Consider the following 24,287-nt stretch of genomic DNA (forward strand, 5'->3'; position numbering starts at 1 on the left):
AGTTCCAGTGATTCCTACACCGGTAAGTGAGGAAGCTAATGATGATGATCATGAAACTTCTGATCAAGTTACTACCGAACCTCGTAGGTCAACCAGAGTATGATCCGCACCAGAGTGGTACGGTAATCCTATTCTGAAAGTCATGTTACTTGACCATGACGAACCTATGAACTATGAGGAAGCGATGATGAGCCCAGATTCCGCAAAATGGCTTGAGGCCATGAAATCTGAGATGGGATCCATGTATGAGAACAAAGTATGGACTTTGGTTGACTTGACCGATGATCGGCAGGCCATAGAGAATAAATGGATCTTCAAGAAGAAGACTAACACTGACGGTAATGTTACTGTCTACAAAGCTCGACTTGTTGCAAAAGGTTTTTGACAAGTTCAAGGAGTTGACTAAGATGAGACCTTCTCATCCGTAGCGATGCTTAAGTCCGTCCGAATCATGTTAGCAATTGCCGCATTTTATGATTATGAAATTTGGCAAATGGATGTCAAAACTGCATTCCTTAATGGATACCTTAAAGAAGAGTTGTATATGATGCAACCAGAAGGTTTTGTCAATCCAAAAGGTGCTAACAAAGTGTGCAAGCTCCAGTGATCCATTTATGGACTGGTGCAAGCCTCTCGGAGTTGGAATATATGCTTTGATAGTGTGATCGAAGCATATGGTTTTGTACAGACTTTGGAGAAGCCTGTATTTACAAGAAAGTGAGTGGGAGCCCCGCAGTATTTCTGATATTATATGTAGATGACATATTGTTGATCGGAAATGATACTGAATTCTTCAATAGCATAAAAGGATACTTGAATAAGAACTTTTCAATGAAAGACCTCGGTGAAGCTACTTATATATTGGGCATCAAGATCTACAGAGATAGATCAAGACGCTTGATTGGACTTTCACAAAGCACATACCTGGATAAAGTTTTGAAGAAGTTCAAAATGGATCAGGCAAAGAAAGGGTTCTTGCCTGTATTACAAGGTGTGAAGTTGAGTCAGACTCAATGACCGACCACTGCAGAAGATAGAGAGAAAATGAAAGGTGTTTCCTATGCTTCAGCCATAGACTCTATCATGTATGCAATGCCGTGTACCAGACCTGATGTGTGCCTTGCTATAAGTTTAGCAGGGAGGTACCAAAGTAATCCAGGAATGGATCACTGGACAGCAGTCAAGAACATCCTGAAATACCTGAAAAGGACTAAGGATATGTTTCTCATATATGGACGTGACAAAGAGCTCATCGTAAACGGTTACGTCGATGCAAGAATTGACACTGATCCGGATGACTCTAAGTCACAAACCAGATATGTGTTTTTATTGAATGGTGGAGCTGTCAGTTGGTGCAGTTCCAAGTAGAGCGTCGTGGTGGGATCTACGTGTGAAGCGGAATACATAGCTTCTTCAGAAGCAGCAAATGAAGGAGTCTGGATGAAGGAGTTCATATCCGATCTAGGTGTCATACCTAGTGCATCGGGTCCAATGAAAATCTTTTGTGACAATACTGGTGCAATTGCCTTGGCAAAGGAATCCAGATTTCACAAGAGAACCAAGCACATCAAGAGACGCGTCAATTCCATCCGTGATCAAGTCAAGGAGGGAGACATAGAGATCTGCAAGATACATACGGATCTGAATGTTGCAGACCCGTTAACTAAGCCTCTATCACGAGCAAAACATGATCAGCACCAAGACTACATGGGTGTTAGAATTATTACAATGTAATCTAGATTATTGACTCTAGTGCAAGTGGGAAACTGAAGGAAATATGCCCCAGAGGCAATAATAAAGTTGTTATTTGTATTTCCTTATATCATGATAAATTTTTATTATTCATGCTAGAATTGTATTAACCGGAAACTTAGTACATGTGTGAATACATAGACAAACAAAGTGTCACTAGTTTGCATCTACTTGACTACCTTGGTGAATCAATGATGGTTATGTTTCCTAACCATAGACATGAGTTGTCATTTAATTAACGGGATCACATCATTAGAGAATGATGTGATTGACTTGACCCATCCGTTAGCTTAGCACGATGATCGTTTAGTTTGTTGTTATTGCTTTCTACATAACTATACATGCTCCTATGACTATGAGATCATGAAACTCCCAAATACCGGAGGAATACTTTGTGTGCTACAAAACGTCACAACGTAACTGGGTGATTATAAAGGTGCTCTATATGTGTCTCCGATGGTGTCTGTTGAGTTGGCATGGATCAAGATTAGGATTTGTCACTCCGATTGTCGGAGAGGTATCTCTGGGCCCTCTCGGTAATGCACATCACTATAAGCCTTGCAAGCAATGTAGCTAATGAGTTAGTTATGGGATGTAGCATTACGGAATGAGTAAAGAGACTTGCCGGTAATGATATTGAACTAGGTATTGACATACTGACGATCGAATCTCGGGCAAGTAACATACCGATGACAAAGGGAACAACGCATATCGTTATGCGGTTTGACCGATAAAGATCTTCGTAGAATATGTAGGAACCAATATGAGCATCCAGGTTCCTCTGTTGGTTATTGACCGGAGACATGTCTCGGTCATGTCTACATAGTTCTCGAACCCGTAGGGTCCACACACTTAATGTTCGGTGACGATCGGTATTACGAGTTTATGTGTTTTGATGTACCAAAGGTAGTTCGAAGTCCCGTATTTAGTCACGGACATGACGAGGAGTCTCGAAATGGTCGAGAGGTAAACATCGATATATTGGAAGCCTATGTTTGGACATCGGAATGGTTCCGGTGAAATCGGGAGTATACCGGAGCACCGGGAGGTTACCGGAACCCCCTAGGAGGTATATGGGCCTTATTGGGCCTTAGTGGAAGAGAGGGAAAAGAAGCAAAGGAGGGGGCTCCCCCCTCCCCAAGCCCAATCCGAATTGGGAGGGGGGCACCCCCCCTTTCCTTCCTTCTTCCTCCTCCTTCCTTCTCTCCTAGAACCAACAAAGGGAAGGGGGGAATCCTACACCCGGTGGGAGTAGGACTCCCTTGGGGCGCGCCTAGAGAGGCCGACCCCCTCCTCCACTCCTTTATACACGGGGGAGGGGGCACCCCATAGACACACAAGTTGATCATTGATCTTTAGCCGTGTGCGGTGCCCCCCTCCACCATAATCTACCTCAGTAATACCGTAGCAGTGCTTAGGCGAAGCCCTGTTCCGGTAGCAACATCATCATCGTCATCACGCCGGCGTGCTGACGAAGCTCTCCCTCGAAGCTTTATTGGATCGTGAGTTCGCGGGACGTCACCAAGCTGAACGTGTGCAGATCACGGAGGTGTCGTATCTTCGATACTAGATCGGTCGATCGTGAAGACGTACGACTACATCAACCGCGTTGTCATAACGCTTCCGCTTACGGTCTACGAGGGTACATAGACGATACTCTCCCCTCTCGTTGTTGTGCATCACCATGATCTTGCGTGTGCATAGGAAAGTTTTTGAAATTACTACATTCCCAACACCTTGGGCATCCCCAAGCTTAGGCTCTTGCCACTCCTTTTTCCGAAATCCATCAAATCTTTACCCAAAAACTTGAAAACTTCACAACACAAAACTCAATAGAAAATCTCATGAGCTCCGTTAGTACAAGAAAACAAATCACCAGCTTAAGGTACTGTAATAAACTAATTATTTATTTATATTGGTGTTAAACATGCTGTATTCCAACTTCTCTATGGTTCATACCGCCTGATACTAGCCATAGATTCATCAAAATAAGCAAACAACACACGAAAAACAGAATCTGTCAAAAACAGAACAGTCTGTAGTAATCTGTATGTTTCGAATACTTATGTAACTCCAAAATTCCTAAGAAATTAGGATGTCCTAACTAATTTGTATATTGATCTACTGCAGTTGGAATCTGTATTTTATCGCTCTCTGGTAAAAAAATGAAAATTATTCTCGTGAGCGCATACTTTCTGTTTTTTCAGCAAGATCAAACAACAATCATCCAAGAAGATCCTAAAGGCTTTACATGGCACAAACACTAACTAAAACATAAAAAACACAATCATAACAGAGGATAGATGATTTATTTATTACTAAAGAGGAACAAAAAGCAAGGAACAAAAATAAAATTGGGTTGCCTCCCAACAAGCGCTATCGTTTAACGCCCCTAGCTAGGCATAAAGACAAGGATAGATCTAGGTATTGCCTTCTTTGTTATTGGGAAAGAAAAGAGAAAAATTCTTATCTATAGCATTTATCTTTCTATTTTGAGAAAGCACATGGCCATTAATGGTGGAATAAAGATAAAGCACGCTACGAAAATTTGCATCTAAGCTAGCCTTCATCTCTTTGATAATTTCATTTTGATAAAAGCACAAAAGAGAGGTGGATTCAACCTTCTCACTCATTGGGTGGCCAAATATAGTTTTCATATTTTCATAGGTATCTATGGCATCCCCCTTAAGAAAAGCTTCTTCAAAAATAGAATCTAAAACTTGCTTGAACGAAGTGGGTAAGCCAACATAAAAGCTTTTTAGGCATATCTCAATTTGATATTGGGGCACATAGCTAGCTCGGGTCCTTAATAACCTATCCCAAGCGTCTTTCAAAGACTTGTCAAGCAAATAACGAAAAATTCCAGGATCATCTTCATCGAAATTATCCAAACTCTCATTGATAAGCCCGGTGGGTATTTCCATAGCATCATTATTTATGAGCTTAGAAAGGACAGATGGTCTATCCAAAGTACTAGAACTCGGGAGAGAACCCTTGCCCCTTTTCGATCCGGCCATGGTGAAAGAAAGGAAAACAGGAAAGAGGCGAATGCAAGAAGGGAGAATAGAAAAGAGGCGAATAAAATGGCAAGGGTGAAGTGGGGGAGAGGAAAACGAGAGGCAAATGGCAAATAATGTAATGCGAGGGATAAGAGTTTGTGATGGGTGGTCTTGACTTGGCGTAGATCTCCCCGACAACAGGGCCAGAAATCCTTCTTGCTACCTCTTGATCATGTGTTGGTTTTCCATTGAAGAGGAAAGGGTGATGCAGCAAAGTAGCGTAAGTATTTCCCTCAATTTTTGAGAACCAAGGTATCAATCCAGTAGGAGACTACACGCAAGTCGCCTAGTACCTGCACAAACAAACAAGAACCTCACAACCAACACAATAAAGGGGTTGTCAATCCCTTCACGGTAACTTACGAAAGTGAGATCTGATAGAGATAATAAGATAAATATTTTTGGTATTTTTGTTGTATAGATTAAAAAGTAAAGATTGCAAAATAAATGGCGACAGAAATAGCTAGTTGGCAGGAAAATAATATCATGTAAATTAGACCCGGGGGCCATCGGTTTCACTAGTGGCTTCTCTCAAGATAGCATATATTATAGCGGGTGAACAAATTACTGCCGAGCAATTGATAGAAAAGCGCATAGTTATGATGATATCTAGGCATGATCATGAACATAGGCATCACGTCCGTGTCAAGTAGACCGAAACGATTCTGCATCTACTACTATTACTCCACACATCGACTGCTATCCAACATGCATCTAGAGTATTAAGTTCCTAGGAACAGAGTAACGCATTAGGCAAGATGACATGATGTAGAGGGATAAACTCAAGCAATATGATATAAACCCCATCTTTTTATCCTCGATGGCAATAATACAATACGTGCCTTATTGCCCCTGTTGTCACTGGGAAAGGATACCGCAAGATTGAACCCAAAGCTAAGCACTTGTCCCATTGCAAGAAAGATCAGTCTAGTAGTCCAAACCAAACCTATAATTCGAAGAGACTTGCAAAGATATCAAATCATGCATATAATAATTCAGAGAAGAATCAAATATTGTTCATTGATAATCTTAATCATAAACTCACAATTCATCGGATCTCGGCAAACACATCGCAAAAGACTTACATCGAATAGATCTCCAAGAACATCAAGGAAACCTTTGTATTGAGATCCAAAGAGAGAGAAGAAGCCATCTAGAAAATGACTATGGACCCGAAGGTCTATGGTAAACTACTCACACATCATCGGAGAGGCTATGGTGTTGATGTAGAAGCCCTCCGTGATCGAATCCCCCTCCGGCAGATCACCGGAAAAGGTCCCCACATGGGATCTCACGGGTACAAAAGGTTGCGGCGGTGTAAAAGTGGTTGCATGGCTCCCCTGGATGTTTTCAGGGTATAAGAGTAGCGAAAGAAGTAGGTCGGTGGAGCCACGAGGGCCACATGAGGGTGGGTAGTGCGCCTGCCCCCCTGGGCGCGCCGCCCTACCTCGTGGCCGCCTCGTTGCTTCCTTGACCTCCAGTCGAAGTCTCCTGGATTGCGTTTGTTCCAAAAAAGATCCTCGCGAAGGTTTCATTCCGTTTGGATTCTATTTGATATTCCTTTTCTGCGAAACACTAAAATAGGCAAAAACAACAATTTGCACTGGGCCTTCGTTAATAAGTTAGTCCCAAAAATAATATAAAAGTGCATATTAAATCCCATTAAACATCCAAAACAGATAATATAATAGCATGGAACAATCAAAAATTATAGATACGTTGGAGACGTATCAGTGGGCACAACCCACCAGGGCGCCCCCCCCCCCTCCTGGCGCACCCAGGTGGGTTGTCCCCACCTGGTGGCCCCGCAGACCCTGAAACCGACACTATAAAATCCTATTTTTCCAGAAAAAATCAGGGAGAAAGAATTATCGCGATCCACGAGACGGAGCTGCCGTCACCTCCTGTTCTTCATTGGGAGGCCAGATCTGGAGTCCGTTTGGGGCTGCGGAGAGGGGGATCTTCGTACTTCGTCATCACCAACCCTTCTCCATCGCCAATTCCATGAATCTCCCCATCGGGAGTGAGTAATTCCTTCGTCGGCTCGCTGGTCGGTGAGGAGTTGCATGAGATTCATCATGTAACCGAGTTAGTTTTGTTAGGGCCTGATCCCTACTATCCACTATGTTCTAAGATTGATGTTGCTATGACTTTGCCATGCTTAATGCTTGTCACTTTGGGCCCGGGTCCCATGATTTCAGATCTGAACCGTTTATGTTATCACCATTATATCCATGTTCTAGATCCGATCTTGCAAGTTATAGTCACCTACTATGTGTTATGATTCGGCAACCCTGGAGTGACAATAGTCGGGACCACTCCCGGTGATGACCGTAGTTTGAGGAGTTCATGTATTCACCATGTGTTAATGCTTTATTCTGGTTCTCTATTAAAAGGAGGCCTTAATATCCCTTAGTTTCCAATAGTACCCCGCTGCCACGGGAGGGTAGGACAAAAGATGTCATGCAAGTTCTTTCCATAAGCACGTATGACTGTTTACGGAATACATGCCTACATTATATTGATGAACTGGAGCTAGTGTCGTATCGCCCTAGGTTATTACTGTCTTGTGATGAATATCATCCAACAAGTCACCGATCCAATGCCTACAAATTTATCTTATATTGTTCTTGCTAAGTTACTACATCTACCGTTACTATTGTACTTGTTACAAAACTACTATTATCACTATTACTGTTACCATTGTTGCTGACTATTATCAAAACTATCATATTACTTTTCTACTGATCACGTTGCTCCAGATAATTAATCTCCACGTGTGGTTGAATTTACAACTTAGTTGCTAATACCTTCAAATATTCTTTGGCTCCCCTTGTGTCGAATCTATAAATTTGGGTTGAATACTCTACCCTCAAAAACTGTTGCGATCCCCTATACTTGTGGGTTATCAAGACCTTTTTCTGGCGCCGTTGCCAGGGAGCATAGCTATATTTGTTGAGTCACTTGGGATTATTATCAATTTATCACTATGAAGAATCTGAAGGATGCTAAGACTAAGATTTATCCCTCTAAGACGAGGGGAGGTAAGGAACTGCCATCCAGTTCTTCTTTAGATTCACCTTCTGTTATAAGTACACTTGCAACACCACCACATGCTATTAATCCTGATATGTCGCAAGTTATTAATGATGCTACTTCTGCTATGAATGATAATTATGATGATGCTAGTACCTTGCTTGATAATGATGATGTGCCACTTGGTCATTTTCTTGATGAAAAAATTGCTAGAGCAATACAACATGATGTTGTTGAATCTGATGATAAGCATGAAACTGAAACTCTTGAAACACCTGCTAGAACTAGCCTTCCTAGATATGAATTTCCTAAGGTACCGGAAGGCTATGTTATGAATGAGGAGACAACTAGAGATATTCTTGCTTGTAGGGATAGAGATGATCTAGAGAAATTATTATGCAAGTATAAGGAAAAATCTTTGAATGCTAGAATGAAATATGATCCTAAGTTTGCTATTTCACCAATCTTTATTGATTATAAGGATTATGAATTCTCTGTCGACCCAGAGTTAATTACTTAGGTTGAATCTGATCCTTTCCTTGGTTATGAAACTGAAACTGTTGTGGCACATCTTGCTAAGTTGAATGACATAGCTACCCTTTTTACTCATGATGAGAAAACTCGCTATTACTTTATTCTCAAATTATTTCTGTTCTCATTAAAGGGTGATGCTAAAGCTTGGTACAATACTCTTGATCCTGGTTGTGTGCATAGTCCCCAGGATATGATTTATTACTTCTCTGAAAAATATTTCCTTGCTCATCAAAAACAAGCTTCTTTACAGGAAATATTTAACTTTGTGCAAACCAAAGAAGAGAGTCTCCCACAAGCCTGGGGAGGCTTTGCCAGTTACTTAATGCTTTGCCTGATCATCCTCTTAAGAAAAATGAAATACTTGATATCTTCTATAATGGACTAACCGATGCTTGTAGGGATTTCCTAGATAGTTGTGCTGGTTGTGTTTTCAGGGAACAAACTATTGGGCAAGTTGAAGAATTATTGAATAACATATTGAAAAATTATGATGATTGGACTCTTCCCAAACAACCGGTTAAACCCACTCCTAAGAAGAGGGGTATATTATATCTCAGTCCTGAAGATATGCAAGAGGCAAAGAAATCTATGAAGGAAAAATGTGTTGAAGCTGAGGATGTCAAAAATTTACCTCCTATTGAAGAAATACATGGGCTTAATACACCATCACTACCTAAGGTGGTAGAGGTAAATTCTCTTATGAAATTCAATGATAATTACAATCCTCACAATATGCATCCTAGGCAATGTCTTTATGAGTTTGAAAATTATATTAGAAAGCAAGTTCACTTCAATGAAAATGTTATGAAACAATTGAAATACAATTCTGATATGATTGCTCGCTTGAGTAACTTGTTATTTAGAATCTCAAATGATGTTAGAGGTGTTGGAAAGTGTGGGTGGGAACGACACCTATGGGATCACAAGAATCCCTGCTGTGGTTAGCGAGGCGTGGGGTCGTGCGAAGAGCTGATCAAACAGATAGCACACGGTTCGTTTTTCCAGGTTCGGGCCGCGAGGATGCATAAAACCTTACTCCTGCTTTGGTGGATTGTATATCTGTGTTCTTGAGCTAGCTATGGAGTGTGAGGAGCTCCAAAAAGCCAAATCCTCCCTCTGGTCGCCTCGGGCCTCCTTTTATAGAAAAAGGGGTTGCCACAGTGGCACACAGGAGGTGGAAAGGGTACAGTGATGCGAGGTTATCCCTCGCATTACATGACAAGGCGCATTTAATGCGTCTTGCTTAGGTTTCCTTGCTTTATCGGGGACGGGGGAGAGACCTGTCTCGTCCACCGCCGCTCCTTCTTGTGTCGACACGCGCCCTGCCAGCGATGCCTACGATGCCACATAGGTAGGCAGGTAGCTGAGGTGGCGCAGTGGTGGGTCTTCATGAAGAGCTGCATGCCGCCACGCAGGTGCTTGCCTAGCTGGTTGGGTCGGCAGCTGCATGCGAACGGCGGTGGAGGTTTAGTCGGCGTGTGCCTGGTAGTGGTCCTGCGGATGTCCTGGGAAAGGGCCTTGTCGGGGCCCTGGCAAGTGTTTTGCCGAGGCGCCTGTTGTCATCCCCGGCAAGGTGCTTGCCAGGGGCCTTGTGGTTTTCCTCGGCTGGGATCCCGCCAAGGGTTGTCGTCTCCTTAGTGCGTATCTGATCTTGAATGTCTTCACAAAGATCTGCGTGCGGCCACGGGGATGTCTCCCGAATCCTTGCCCTATGGGGGCAGTGGACTCAAGGGTGATTTGCTCCGTAGGTGTGGGGCGAGTTGCCGCGGCAAGGGTCTTGCCGGGATTGCTAAAACTGTCTCCCGGCAAGGATCATGCCGGGGGAGTCCGCTTCGTCCCCTTTGCTCTTTGTGGTCTTGGCCTTGCCGTCGTTCTAGTTCTCTTGAGCTTCGGTCTTACCCTGGCTCACCTCCCTTGCCTTGCTTGGTGTGGTGGTGCCCGTGGCTCAGACTGCCCGTGCACAGTTATAGGGGTACAAAAAGTGTACCCCTCTTTTTGTACACCGACAGGAGCCCCCGGGCCTGGGCCACACATAAGCGCCACGCGTTGTTTGGCTATGCCCAAAAACGGTGCGCGGGCAGGCGGTGCGGTTTTTACCGCGGTAAGATTCTTCGCGCGCTGCGCTTCCCACGATTCCCGCGCGTGGCACGACATGGGGAGGCGCGTGTGACGTGGGCAGCATGCGTGGGGTTGGTTCCCGGAGGCATGCGTCACATCATAGTAAACGGGCGGTTCACGCCTTCCCCATAAATGGAGGGAGGTGTGGAGGCGCGGCCCATTTACTGAATGGGGCTGAGGCACGGTCTTCAAGGCGTCCACTCCCCACGATCACGGGCTGGGGAGTGGTCGTCTCACCCGTCCCCTCGGTTCTGCATGTTCGCCACGTGTCTCCCATGCGCCTGGGGTGGCAAACGGTGGAGGCGGGAAACCGGGCCGTCGCTGGTTGGGGCGGCGGGTCGGTCCTGGCTCCCCGCGCCTTCCGTATCTTGATTGGCCGAGCGGGGCGGCCGAGCCCCAACCCTGATCCTTTATAAAGAGTGGGAGGGGGGATGGCGTCCCACATTCTTTCATCTTCTTCTTCCTTCAGCTTCTGCTCCTCCCTTCCATCTGTCATGGAGAGAGGGAATCCCGGTCCTTCAACAGTGGTGGCGAGGGTCGCCGCTCGACAACGCGTCCCTCCTTCTCCTGCGCCTATGGTGGCAGAGCCAGCCGCGAGGGGAAGGGGGAGGGGGCGAGGCCGTGGGCGAGGCCGGGGCGCTCGGGGAACAGGAGGACGGGGTGGCGCGCCGGCCTCGCCTCCGCCAGCAGCTCCTCCTCCAATGGAGGGCTATGTTGGGGATGACCCTTGTGAGTTTTTCGTCAGGCTGCGCCGGCCGCCGCACCGTCGCCTTCATCTCCCGACTCCATTTGCGCGGGAGATGGAGCTGGATCCGCCGGAATCGTTGCGGCTGCACATGAGGAGCTGCGGGATCAGTGGCACGCAGGTCCGCGTCGACTTCCCCGCCCCTCACGTGATGTATCTTCGTCAGGGATGGAAGACGTTTGCTCATATCCACTGCTTGACGGAGGGGCTCACTCTCCATTTTAAGCTGATGGAGGGTGGCCTTCTCTCCATCAAGGTCTTCGGGTGCTTTGGGACCTGTGCAAGGTGTCGCGTGGAGAGCTCTTCTGATAGTGAAGACTCCTCAGGCGGGAGTGACGAGGAGGACAATGGCAGCGACGACGAGGGTAGTAGGCGGCAGGATGATGGGTCCGACTAGGTGTCGGGTGCCGCTCCGTGCGGCACCGGTGACCCCATCATCCGTGTCGCCAGCTCCTTGAACTTCTCGTGGTCGTCTCCTTGGGCGGCTGGCGTTGGGAGGCTAGGAAAGAGGAAGAGGGCGGGCGGCAAGGCCGTCAAGTCGGAGTACGCGGGCACCGACACGTCCTGCCGCCTCATCTTCGAGCTTTGCTTCCGGCGCCGCCATCACCATCCAGCCTTTGGACGGCCACCAAGATGTTCTCTTGGTGTCTTCTGCCACCCATAGCTCGCCTAGGCGCTCCTTTTGTCCTTTTCGCCTCCTTGACCTGCCTCCTGAGGAGAGGGACAAGAAAGGGATTACGGGCACCTTATCTCTTTTTAGTTTGTAAGCCTTCGGGCCTTTGTTGAATTTAAAACTTGTAATCCCATCATTCATGTTTTTCATTCCCTATGGACTGTACCTGAGTGGAATGTTTTTTTAATGAAAAAGGGATGTTTGCCGGGTCATTTGTTTGCGGGTGGAACCCACGACAAGGAGTAAATCCTTGATATCTTCAAGATAAACATTTCCTTGCCTGGCAACAGGCCTTGTCGTCTCACCACTTCGCTCGACCTTCCTCACGCCTTTGGCGGAGGCAGGGATGAGGCGGGTTCAGGCTCCTTGTTTCATCCTTCCGCTGCCGCGACAACGACCAAACTTGGCCCCAGGAACGAGCCCTAGGGCCTAGAGTTAGGGGAGCACGGTAGCTTAGGGGAAAACGAGGTTTCACATACCTCAGTCCATAATGGAATGCATGATAAGGGATGAAGAACTTATCTGAAGCTGCAGTCCCCGGCAACCCTGGTTCGCCGTGGGTGAATCTTTGCTCTTGCAGCCCCTGGCAATACTGGCTTGCCAGGGGCTAGATGCTAGTTTGTTCCTCTCTTTTTTCTCCCCAAGTGGTTCAGCATGGATATTTGTGTGTCCTGTGAACCAAAGAAGACAAAAGAAAGACAAAGAGATGCACACTCGACCTCTAAGCTAGGGGTTAGTCGCCGCTAAGCACTATCAACCCTAACCAAGGACGAGACTCGACCTAGCATGCATGCTATAACTTAGGGCGCCAGCACTTCATTTATATATGCTCAGGGTCTGCGCCTGACTTTGTACAAAGGGTTACATGCGTCATCGGCAAGGCTCGTACAAAAGGTGGCTTGCTGGGGGGCCCGGCAAGCCGCGCCTCACGGGTAAAACTTGCGAAGATGCTCAATGTTCCAGGAGTTACTCACCGGAATGGCATCTTCGGTCTCCAGGCGGACTGCGCCGAGCCTGGTGACTCATATTACCCGATAAGGGCCTTCCCACTTTGGTGTCAACTTGTTGGAATTCTTGGCCGATTGAACACGCCGAAGAACAAGGTCGCCTTCCTCAAAGCTTTGGGCATGAACCTTGCGGCTATGGTAGCGGTGCAAGGCTTGCTGGTAGCGCGCTGCTCTCACAGCCGCCCAAAGACGATCTTCCTCAAGGAGCGTTGTGTCATATTGCCGCAATTGCTCTTGCTCAGGCTCTTGATAAGCGAGTACTCGAGGTGACCCATATATGAGTTCCATGGGGAGAACTGCTTCTGCCCCGTATACCAGGGCAAACGGTGTCTGGCCGGTGGCTCGATTTGGTGTCGTTCTGATTGACCAAAGAACCGCCGGCAATTCATTAATCCAGCGCCTTCCACTCTTGTGCAGTCTGTCAAAGGTCTTTGTCCTCAGGCCTCGCAGTACTTCAGCATTTGCCCTCTCAGCTTGACCATTGTTTCATGGGTGAGCAACAAAAGCGAAACAGACCTTGCTGCCGAGGTCTTGAATGTATTGCATGAAGGTCTGGCTTGTGAACTGCGTGTCGTTGTCGGTGATAACCCTATTAGGTACACCAAAACGGCACACCAGTCCTTTGAAGAACTTGATGGCTGACTACGTTGTGACCTTCCTCACTGCTTCCACTTCTGGCCACTTTGTGAACTTGTCGATTGCAATGTACAAGTACTCAAAGCCCCCGATAGCGCGGGGGAAAGGGCCCAGTATGTCGATCCCCCAGACCGAGAAAGGCCAGGAGAGAGGAATGGTTTGAAGGGCTTGAGCTGGCTGATGAGGCTTCTTTGAATGGAACTGACACGCTTCACACCTGGTGACTAGTGTCGTCGCATCCTAGAGGGCAATGGGCCAGAAGAAGCCTTGCCGAAACGCTTTGCCGGCAAGGGCCCTTGACCCGATGTGGGATCCACATATGCCTCCATGTATCTTCGCGAACAGCCCCAGTCCTTCCTCTCCAGGGATACACTTCAATTTCACGCCGTTCGGCCTCTTTCTGTATAGGACATCATCGACGAACTGGTACATAGTAGAGCGACGGGCTACTTTTTCTGCTTCTTCCTGCTCCTCAGGAAGTTCCCCTGTTTGGAGGAATCGGACGGTATGATGTGCCCAAGCTGGAGCCTGGGGCTCGACGGCGAGGACTAAAGGCATTTCCTCCGCTGTCGGAGCGGCTGTCTCCATGGCAAGAGCTTGATGCTCTGTCGGAGCTAGCCGTCCCGTGGCGGGCTCAGCGTCTCCGGCAACATCCTTGCCGGCGGCTTCGGGGAGCTCGGCGGGAAATTACTTGCCGGGACCTGATTTTCTCCTCTTGTTCTGCTCTGTTGATGGATCAATGGATGGCTGAGTTAGCTGAAGCACAAAGGTACCTCGTTCCACAGGTAGCTTGAGGGCAGCGCGTTTTGACAGGTAATCAGCGATATCATTCTCCACTCGGGGAACGTATTCTGCCTGTATACCGTTGAAACGCTCTTCCAGCTTTCCCACTTCATCGACGTAGGCCTTCATCAACGGGCTTTGGTAATCCTTGTTGACTTGCTTGATGACAAGTTTTGAGTCGCCTCTGACGACGAGTTTCTTGATTCCGAGGCCCGCCGCGATCCTAAGACCGGCAAGCAGCCCTTCGTACTCAGCCGTATTGTTTGTTAACACCTCCCTGGGGAAGTGCATCTGGATCACGTACTTGACGTGCTCTCCGGTGGGCCCCGGCGCCCTGTAAGGAGAAAGCTCCATCAAAGTACATGATCCAGTCGCAACTTGCCTCCTTGCCGGGGAGAGCGGTCTTCTGGGTTTCTTTGTCAGGCGTCGCGGTCCATTCTGCAACGAACTCCTCCAGGACTCGGCTTTGAATCGTCGAGGTACTCTCAAACTTGAGGCCAAAGCTGGACAGTTCCAGTGCCCACTCTACGATCCTTCCCGTTGCGTCTGGATTGTGCAATATCCGTTGCAGAGGGAGGCGAGTGACGACAGTGATTTCGTGCGCCTGGAAGTAGTGACGCAGCTTCCTCGAGGCCATAAGAAGGCCGAAGAGCAGTTTCTGCACACCGGAGTACCTCAATCTAGCACCCCTGCAGGAGGGAACTAACAAAGTAGACCGGGTGCTACATCATTTTCTTCTTCGGCGGCACTTCAATTGGCTGCGTCGTCTCGGCATCAGTGGCATCGGGCTCCGTCGCTGCTATTACCTCATCATCAATTTCTCTCTGCGCCACTAGTGCGGCGCTGACCACCTGGTTCGTTGCCGCCAGGTACAGCAGCAACGGTTCCTGTGGCCTAGGCGCAACTAGTATTGGCGCGGAGGAGAGGTACCTCTTCAAATCTTGCAATGTTGGTTCGGCTTCTGGCGTTCACTCCATCGGGCCCTCCTTTTTCATAATCTTGAAAAAGGGAAGGGCGTGCTCGGCAGACTTGGAAATGAACCTGCTCATGGCGGCAGCGCAACCAGCAAGCCGACGCACATCCTTGACTCGCTTGGGCGCTTCAATCTGCTCTATAGCTTTGATCTTGTCCGGATTGGCCTCTATCCCACGCTGTGACACAAAGAACCCGAGAAGCTTGCCAGACGGGACGCCGAAGACGCACTTCTCAGGGTTCAGCTTGAGATTGATCTTGCGTAGGTTTGCAAATGTTTCTTGTAAATCTGATATGAGGGTTGCCCTATTCTTGGTTTTGACCACTATATCATCCATATAAGCTTCCATATTTCTATGGAGCTGGGGTTCAAAACCAATCTGGACTGCCCATGCAAACGTTGAACCAGCACTCTTCAACCCGAAAGGCATCCGTATAAAGCAATACGTACCACATGGGGTGATGAATGCCGTTTTCTCTTCATCTTCCCTTGTCATGATGATCTGGTGGTAGCCGGAGTAGGCATCGAGGAATGACAACAGATCACACCCAGTTGTGGAGTCAACAATCTGGTCGATGCGCAGCAACGGGAAGGGGTCTTTGGGATAAGCCTTATTAATATCTGTGTAATCAATACACAGCCTCCATTTCCCATTTGCCTTGCGCACTACCACCGGATTGGCCAACCACGTTGGATGGAGCACTCCTCTTACCAAACCCGCTGCTTCCAGTTTTTGGATCTCCTCGGTGATGAACTCTTGTCGTTCCAAAGCTTGCTTTCTGACCTTCTGCTTGACGGGCCCCGCATGAGGACAGACAGCAAGGTGGTGCTCAATCACCTCCCTGGGAACACTGGGGATGTCGGATGCTTGCCATGCAAACACATCGACATTCGCCCGCAGGAAGGTGACGAGCGCGTCTTCCTATTTGTCGTCAAGGGTGGAGCTTATGGTAAAAGCTCCTCCCGTGCCGTCCTCCTTGACAGAAACCTTCTTGGTTCCCGGCGATGTGGCCCTGGACTTCTAGTTTCTATCGGCGGAGCTCTATGGCACGTCCTCGACGGGAGTGCTACACTCCGAAGAGGTGCGCTTGCCGGAGTGGGTGCCTGAGGTCTCACCGGTCTTCTTCTTTTGCCTTCCTGGGGCTCCGGCGGCAGGAGCAAGCGCCTTAGCAGTGGCGGCTGCTGCAACTGCTTGTTGGTACAGTTGGTCAACGCAAATTAGCACATCCTTCTTGTCTGATGGGATGGTGATGATCGTCACAGGCCCCGGCATCTTCAGGGTGTTGTAGGCATAATGTGACGCCACCATGAACTTGGCCAGCGCTGGGCGGCCAAGGATCCCGTTGTAAGGCAAGGGGATCTTGGCAACATCGAACACAATCCTTTTTGTCCTGTAGTTCAGATCACTCCCAAAAGTCACGAGCAACGTGACCTTTCCCTTTGGTTGACTTCTTCCCGGGTTGACCCCCTGAAACGTGCCCGTCTCTTCAAGGTCTTCATCAGGAATCTGCAATTTCTCGATCACGGCAGGCAAGATTAAGTTCAGACCGGCCCCGCCATCGACTAGCATCTTTGTCACCTTGAGGTTGCGTATTGTTGGTGAAACCAACAATGGCAAGCACCCGACTGCAGTAGTGCGATCAGGGTGATCCTTAGTGTCAAAAATGATAGGTGTGCTGGACCACTTCAGCGGCCTTTGGGCATCAAACGACGGTTCCGCCGCTGTAACCTCACACGCCCACTGTTTAAGCTGGCGGTGAGAGGTATGCAGCGAGGCACCGCTATCGACGCACAAGGCCTTTGTAGCTTTCTGAAATTCTTGGTCACCCGACTCATCGTCTTCTTCGTGATCATCGACTTCTGGCTTTTTGTCACGCCCCCGGGCGGGCCTCTCCTGCTGTTTATCTTTGCCGCGACGGCCCGCCTGGCCGTCACGCTTCTTGCCAGACCCATCAGCACCGTCTTGGCATTTCTCCTTGTCCCGCCTCTCATATTCAGCCCTCCGCTTCTCAGCAAGGAACTCAACCTGTCGGCAGTTCTCGAGATCATGGCCTTTGGTGCGATGGATCTTGCAGTATTGCTTGTCGGAGTTTCCTGGATTCTCAGCAGCCGCCAAGGCCTGGCAGGCGACACATCCGGCAATTTCCTTGCCGAGGTCATCTGCCTTGGTTTTATTGGCGGAGCCGGCGTCGTCAGATCCCTCGACGGCAAGCACAGCTTTACCTTTGCGCTTCCTGTTGTGGCGCCGGCCTTTCTTCGCCGGGGCGGCAGTATCCTCATGTGAGGAGTCGGTTTCCATGCCGGCATCTTCGCCGGGGTACTTCATTCCCTCTTCAGCTCGGGCACATCTGTCAGCAAGAACATAGAGTTCTGCCACATCTTTCACCTTGTTCATTGCCAGTTCTTCGCGCATATTGCGGTTACGCACGTCCTGATGGAACGCGCTGATGATGGCGGCAGGGTGAACATCAGGGATATTGTACTGTACCCGGCTGAACCTCTGTATATACTTGCGCAGACTCTCGCCTCCCTTCTAGGGAATGACATGTAGGTCGCTTGCTTGGCCATGGGCTTGGTGACCTCCAGTAAAGGCGCCCATAAACTCATGGCACAAATCCGACCAGGAGGAAATAGAGTCTACCGACAAGTGCATCAACCACGACATGGCATTGGGTTTAAGAGCCAATGGAAAGTAATTCGCAAGCACCTTATCGTCGCGGGCTCCGGCGGCTTGCATCGCGATGGTGTAGATGTTGAGGAACTCAGACGGGTGAGTCTTGCCGTTGTACTTTTCACCAACGTCAGGTTTGAAGGTGCGGTGAGTGGGCCACTGGAACTTCCGCAGCTCACGGGTAAAAGCCGGACAACCTACCTCGTAAGGTAGGCCTCCAGGGCTCTCCGGGGCCGGGTGGTTCACAGCAGGCCCTGCTTGCCTGTCTGACTGGTGGCGCGCTCCGCGCCGGCACTCGATACTGGTTCGAGCGTCTTCATGGGCTCGTTCCCGAAGAACTTGGCGCTGGTCACAGTGGGTCCGCGGGTCAGACGTTGCTATGGAGATGTCGTCGCCCGCGACGAGCCAGTGTCCGCGGTACCGGATGGGGAAGAGGTGAATGCACCGTGGTCGCGGCGCCGCCGGCTTTCCCGCCACTGGTCCGCGGGACTCCATCGGAGCGTCGACCCGGGGGCCCCACCGGACTTGGTCCGTCTTTGTTGGCCACCGCAACAAGGCTTCGGATAGTGGCTCTCCATTCGTCGAGTTTCCCCGTAGTGTGAGGAAAGTCGAGGAGCAACTGCGCGCGCGCCAGGGCCTCTGCTGGCGTCGGTGGCAGCGAAACCTGCACGGATCACGACGCGCTTCGACTTCTGACCATGTCAGAAGGAGCTCTATCACGACCCCGCGGTCGCATGCCATTTTCACCAGCGCCTCGGCGAGTGGGCAGGTCTTCTACGTCTCGGGAGTGGCGCTCGGGGCTCTTCCCGCGGCGATGCCCGGGATCTTCGGCGTGATTACGCCGTTCGTCGCGCGCTACCTGGGAGGAGCGCGCTGTTGGCGCCGGCGTGGGAGTCTCGGAGGCCCTTGCGTCGCCTTCGGGCGGGGCGGCGATGACCTTGGAAGGCCCTGCTCCACTCGCGAAGGGCTTGGCTCCGCCTTTGGATTTGGCGATGTGTGGCCCCTTACCAGGCGTACAAACATCGCCGCCTCCCAAAATCCGGATGCTGGGATGGTGTTGGAGTTCGCGAGCAGCGCCCTGGGTCCTTTCTGTGACCGGTCCGCTACTCGCCCGCGTCGGGACAGGTTGTCCGGCTTCCGACTAGCCAACCGCCACCGTCGTCTTCTTCTTGGGTGCCATGATGATGAAGAAGCGCCGAACTAACTGCTAAAGCCGATTCTCACAACTGCGTTCCCCTACCTGGCGCGCCAAAGATGTTGGTGGGAACGACACCTATGGGATCACAAGAATCCCTACTATGGTTAGCAGGGCGGGGGTCGTGAGAAGAGCGGATCAAACAAATAGCACACGGATCGTTTTTCCAGGTTTGGGCTGCGAGGATGCGTAAAACCCTACTCCTGCTTTGGTGGATTGTATATCTGTGTTCTTGAGCTAGCTATGGGGCGTGAGGAGCTCCAAAAAGCCGAATCCTCCCTCTGGTCGCCTCGGGCCTCCCTTTATAGAAAAAGGGGTTGCCACAGTGGCACACAGGAGGTGGAAAGGGTACAGTGATGCGAGGTTATCCCTCACATTACATGACAAGGCGCATTTAATGCGTCTTGCTTAGGTATCCTTGCTTTATCGGGGACGGGGGAGAGACCTGTCTCGTCCGTCGCCGTTCCATCTTGTGTCGACACGCGCCCTGGCCAGCGACGCTTGCGATGCCATGTACGTAGGCAGGCAGCTGAGGTGGCGCACTGGTGGGTCTTCACGAAGATCTGCATGCCGCCATGCAGGTGCCTGCCCAGCTGGTTGGGTCGGCAGCTGCATGCGAACGACGGTGGAGGTTTAGTCGGCGTGGGCCTAGTAGTGGTCCTGCAGATGTCCTTGGCAAGGGCCTTGCCGGGGCCCCGGCAAGGGTTTTGCCGAGGCGCCTACTGTCATCCCCAGCAAGGTGCTTGCCGGGGGCCTTGTGGTTTTCCTCGGCTGGGATCCCACCAAGGGTTGTCGTCTCCTTAGTGCGTATCTGATCTTGAATGTCTTCACAAAGATCTGCATGCGGCCACGGGGATGTCTCCCGAATCCTTGCCCTATGGGGGCAGTGGACTCAAGGGTGATTTGCTCCGTAGGTGTGGGGCGAGTTGCCGCAGCAAGGGTCTTGCCAGGGTTGCTAAAACTGTCTCCCGGCAAGGATCTTGCCGGGGGAGTCCGCTTCGTCCCCTTTGCTCTTCGTGGTCTTGGCCTTGGCGTCGTTCTAGTTCTCTTGAGCTTCGGTCTTACCCTGGCTCACCTCCCTTGTCTTGCTTGGTGTGGTGGTGCCCGTGGCTTAGACTGCCCGTGCACAGTTATAGGTGTACAAAAAGTGTACCCCTCTTTTTGTACACCGACAGAAAGCATGCTTCTATGGTTCAAACTTAGTTAAAAAAGTTGCTAAATCTCAAAGAGAATTGCTTGATGAAATGAATAATAATATACATGACTTTGGTGTTAGAGTTGCTACTAGAGGAGGTAAAATGACTCAGGAACCACTTTATCCTGAGGGACATCCAAAAAGAATTGAACATGATTCACAAAGGAACAACACCACTGCACCTAGTTCTTCTAAAAAGAAAAAGAAAAAGGAAATATATAGGACTTTGCATGCTCCTAGTGAACCTGAAATAGAAAAACCTCTTGATAATGATAATGTAACTTCTATCTCTGATGCTGAAACTCAGTCTGGTAATGAACATTCACCTAGTGATAATGAAGAAGATAATTCTGATGTTCATGAAGACTCTTAGCCTAATAATGAAAAACAACAAGACAATGATGTTGAGATAGAACCACCTGTTGATCTTGATAACTCACAACCTAAGAATAAAAGGTATGATAAAAATGACTTTGTTACTAGAAAACACAGTAAAGAAAGAGAACTGTGGGTTCAAAAACCAATGCCTTTTCCACCTAAGTCAACTAAAAAGAAAGATGATGAAGAATTTGAACACTTTGCTGAAATGCTGAGCCCAGTCTTTTTGCATACTCGATTGACTGATATCTTGAAAATGCCTCCTTATGCAAAGTATATGAAAGACATCATCACTAATAAGAGAAAAATACTTGAAGCTGAAATCTCCACTATGCTTGCTAATTATACTTTTAAGGATGGAGTACCTAAAAACTTGGAGATCCGGGAATACCAACTATACCTTGCTCCATCAAAAAGAATTACGTGAAAACTGCTTTGTGTGATTTAGGAGCTGGTGTTAGTGTTGTGCCTTTCTCTTTATATAAAAGACTTGATTTGAATAAACTCACACCTACTGAAACATCAAATCAACTGCCATACCTATCGGTATCTGTGAGGATGTGCCCGTTGTTGTTGTTGCTAATGTTACTATTTTGACTGACTTTGTTATACTTGAGATGCCTGAGGACGACAACATGTCGATTATCCATGGTAGACCCTTCTACAATACTGCAGGGGCTGTTCTTGATTGCGATAAAAGCAAGGTCACTTTTCATATCAATAGTAATGAGCATACGGTGCATTTTTCGAAGAAACAATTAAAAGTGAATGGTATTAATGTTATTGAAAAATCTCCGACAATCATTATTGGAAGCTTTCAAATACCTCTACCTACTGTCAAAAAGAAACATGAAATGCTTATTGTTGGGGACACTCATATCCCCGTTGAGGTAAATTAGTGATATGATAGTTCTTCGGGTTCATGCTAATTGAAAGTGGTGTTAATAAGACTTGATCAACCTTATTAATGGATCATTTTTAGCGGTATGAAGTTGATGAATTTAGTAAGCACTACCTTCTGTCCCTACTTTTTGTTTTCTATTTTTATTAGTTAAATAAAATAAAATGCCATGTTTTGTTTGTTTTCTGAATTTCCCATGCAATAAAAATGACCCAGAAAATAAAAGTTCTCAGAATGCTCTAAAAATTTAATACGATTTTTTCTGAATATTTAAGAATTTCTGGGGCAAATAATATCAGAGGGAGGTGCACCAGGTGGGCACAACCCACTTGGGCACGCTAGGACCCCCAGGCGTGCCCTGGTGGGTTGTGGTCCCCACATGGGCCCCCTCACTTATCCCTTCACACCACATCATCACTTACCTCTAGAAAAAAATTCTCCATTGCTCTCTCTCTCCCGTGTTCTTGCTCTCAAACCCGCAGATTTTAATCTCTTTGCTCGAAGCTCCATTTCCGAAACTATTTCGGGGGATTGTTGCTTGGTATGTGACTCCACCATTTGTCTAATTAGTTTTTGTTTTAGTTGTTTATATTTTAAATAATTAGCTACTCTTGGTGCTACTGTAGATGGGCTTGCATGTTGAATTCTTAGAGTTCTAAGTAGTTTGAATGCTTGCTATGGCCTCTATGTATCCCTATGAGTAGTTGGTATCATTTTTGTGAAGTTTAGTTGAGAAACTTTTGCCGACTAAAAATTTCAGAATTTTTGTTCATAGGAAAAACATGAAATCTTTAGGAAGTTTGGTTCCAAGAAGAACTCCAAGGGAGTTATTGGGGAGTCGTCTGACAGTGATCTCCACCTCCGGAGGTTGGCGGAAGTACGGTCGTGTGAATGGCTACACACCCCGTTCATGGAAGAGGCTGGAATCCTGCAATAGTTTACACAATATGCTGCTAATGCTGGCCTCACCGACTTCATTGCAGCTGAATGTGAACAATATCATCTCCTCATAAACACCTTTTTTCAAAGTTTTAATTTCTTTCCTAGGAATAATCCTCCTGAGGTGCAGTTTAATTTATATGTTGAGACCCATCAGATACCACTCACTGAATTTTGTAACATATGTATGATCCCTTCTGACGGGAGCTTAGTTGAGCCTAGGCCGGCAGAGTTTGAGGCCTTTTATCATACCATGACAGTGGGAGATGAGAGAGGGGTGTCAGCTATCACTGCCGCTGGCTTGCATTTTCCAGTTGTTCAGTACTTTGCTCTTTTCATTGCAAAATGCTTACTTGCTAGAGAGAAGGTGGGTGCACTCAATTCACCAGACCTTGTCGTTTTATGTCGTGCACTATAGGGCGACAACACTTATAGCTTAGGAGCTATTGTGGCACGTCGCCTCCACATTAATAGGTCCAAGGGTAAAATGCATGGTGGGATTTTCACTACTCGTTTGGCGGCTCACTTCGAGGTTGAGATACGCCTTCATGATTACCCTCTGACCAAGGTTTACCTAGACCGCGCAGCCATGGAACACCACCATTTATTGCACGAGATTACCCTGGCATCCCTATTCCTTATAACTTGGTCTTCAGCATTGAAACTCGTGATATTATTCCATTGCTTGCTCCTGCTTTGTTTGATCCTATTGCCAGGGCGGATATAGGACTATGCCTACGGACATCGTCATCGCCTACCGAAGCGATCAGGCTGCAAAGGAGGAGGAAGAGCCTCAGCAGTGGGATCAGTGGATGCCCTCTCCTCAGTACCCCAACTACTATCCAGGCTACTGATCGATTACTGTGACGCCCGGATAATTAAGCTACAGTGATCCCACACTAATGATGCCACGTCACCTCGTTTATAGTTGCTAATCTCGAGTTAGTTCGAAACCGATTCAAATTCAAAATCAAAATCAAGCAAACAATAAAAGATTTTCAAATATTAAAACTAAAATGTTCAATAAATAGTAGATAAATCAGAGGCTATGATAAAATTGTATACAACATTATTGAAATTTGATAAGTGACTTAAACAACCTCAAACAGTGGCTGAAAACATTATTTACTAACCTTTTTATTAATAAAAAAATAAATATGAAATGATAATTACCCCAAACTAGTTTTTGGTGGTAGGATATATTGTGATGTGAATTGTGGGCCAACTCTCATATTTTACAAAACTCATATGGTGCCCAAACAATTAGCCAAAACAGAAAAGGAAATAAATAAAAGAAAAGAAAATACATAACAAAAAAAAAGAAACCCCCCAGGCTAACTGGGCCTCGGCCCAGCCAGTGGCCTGCCAGGCCGGCCCACTCCCTCCCCTGGCCTATAACCCCGTGGGGGCACCGAACCCTAGCACGATCCCCACTCCCCCCCCCCCCCGCCGCTCTCCCCTTCCCCGATCGGATCGGGGCAAACCCCCCCACTCCCCTCGCTCCTCGCACTCCCCCGCTGCCCACTTTGCCGACGGCGCTCCCCGACGCCTCTCGTCGTCTCAGGCGTCGCCCCGCCATCGTCGCCTTGACCCCGTCGCGCGCCTCCCCGTCCTCGCCCCCTTCCCGATCCAGAAATGGATCAGGGCTCGACCTCAACGCCGTCCGATGCCGCCTGCCGGAGCCACCTCGCC

Source organism: Triticum urartu, chromosome 4A, assembly GCF_056163025.1.
Source record: "Triticum urartu cultivar PI428250 chromosome 4A, HENAU_Tu73, whole genome shotgun sequence".
NCBI lineage: Eukaryota > Viridiplantae > Streptophyta > Magnoliopsida > Poales > Poaceae > Triticum > Triticum urartu.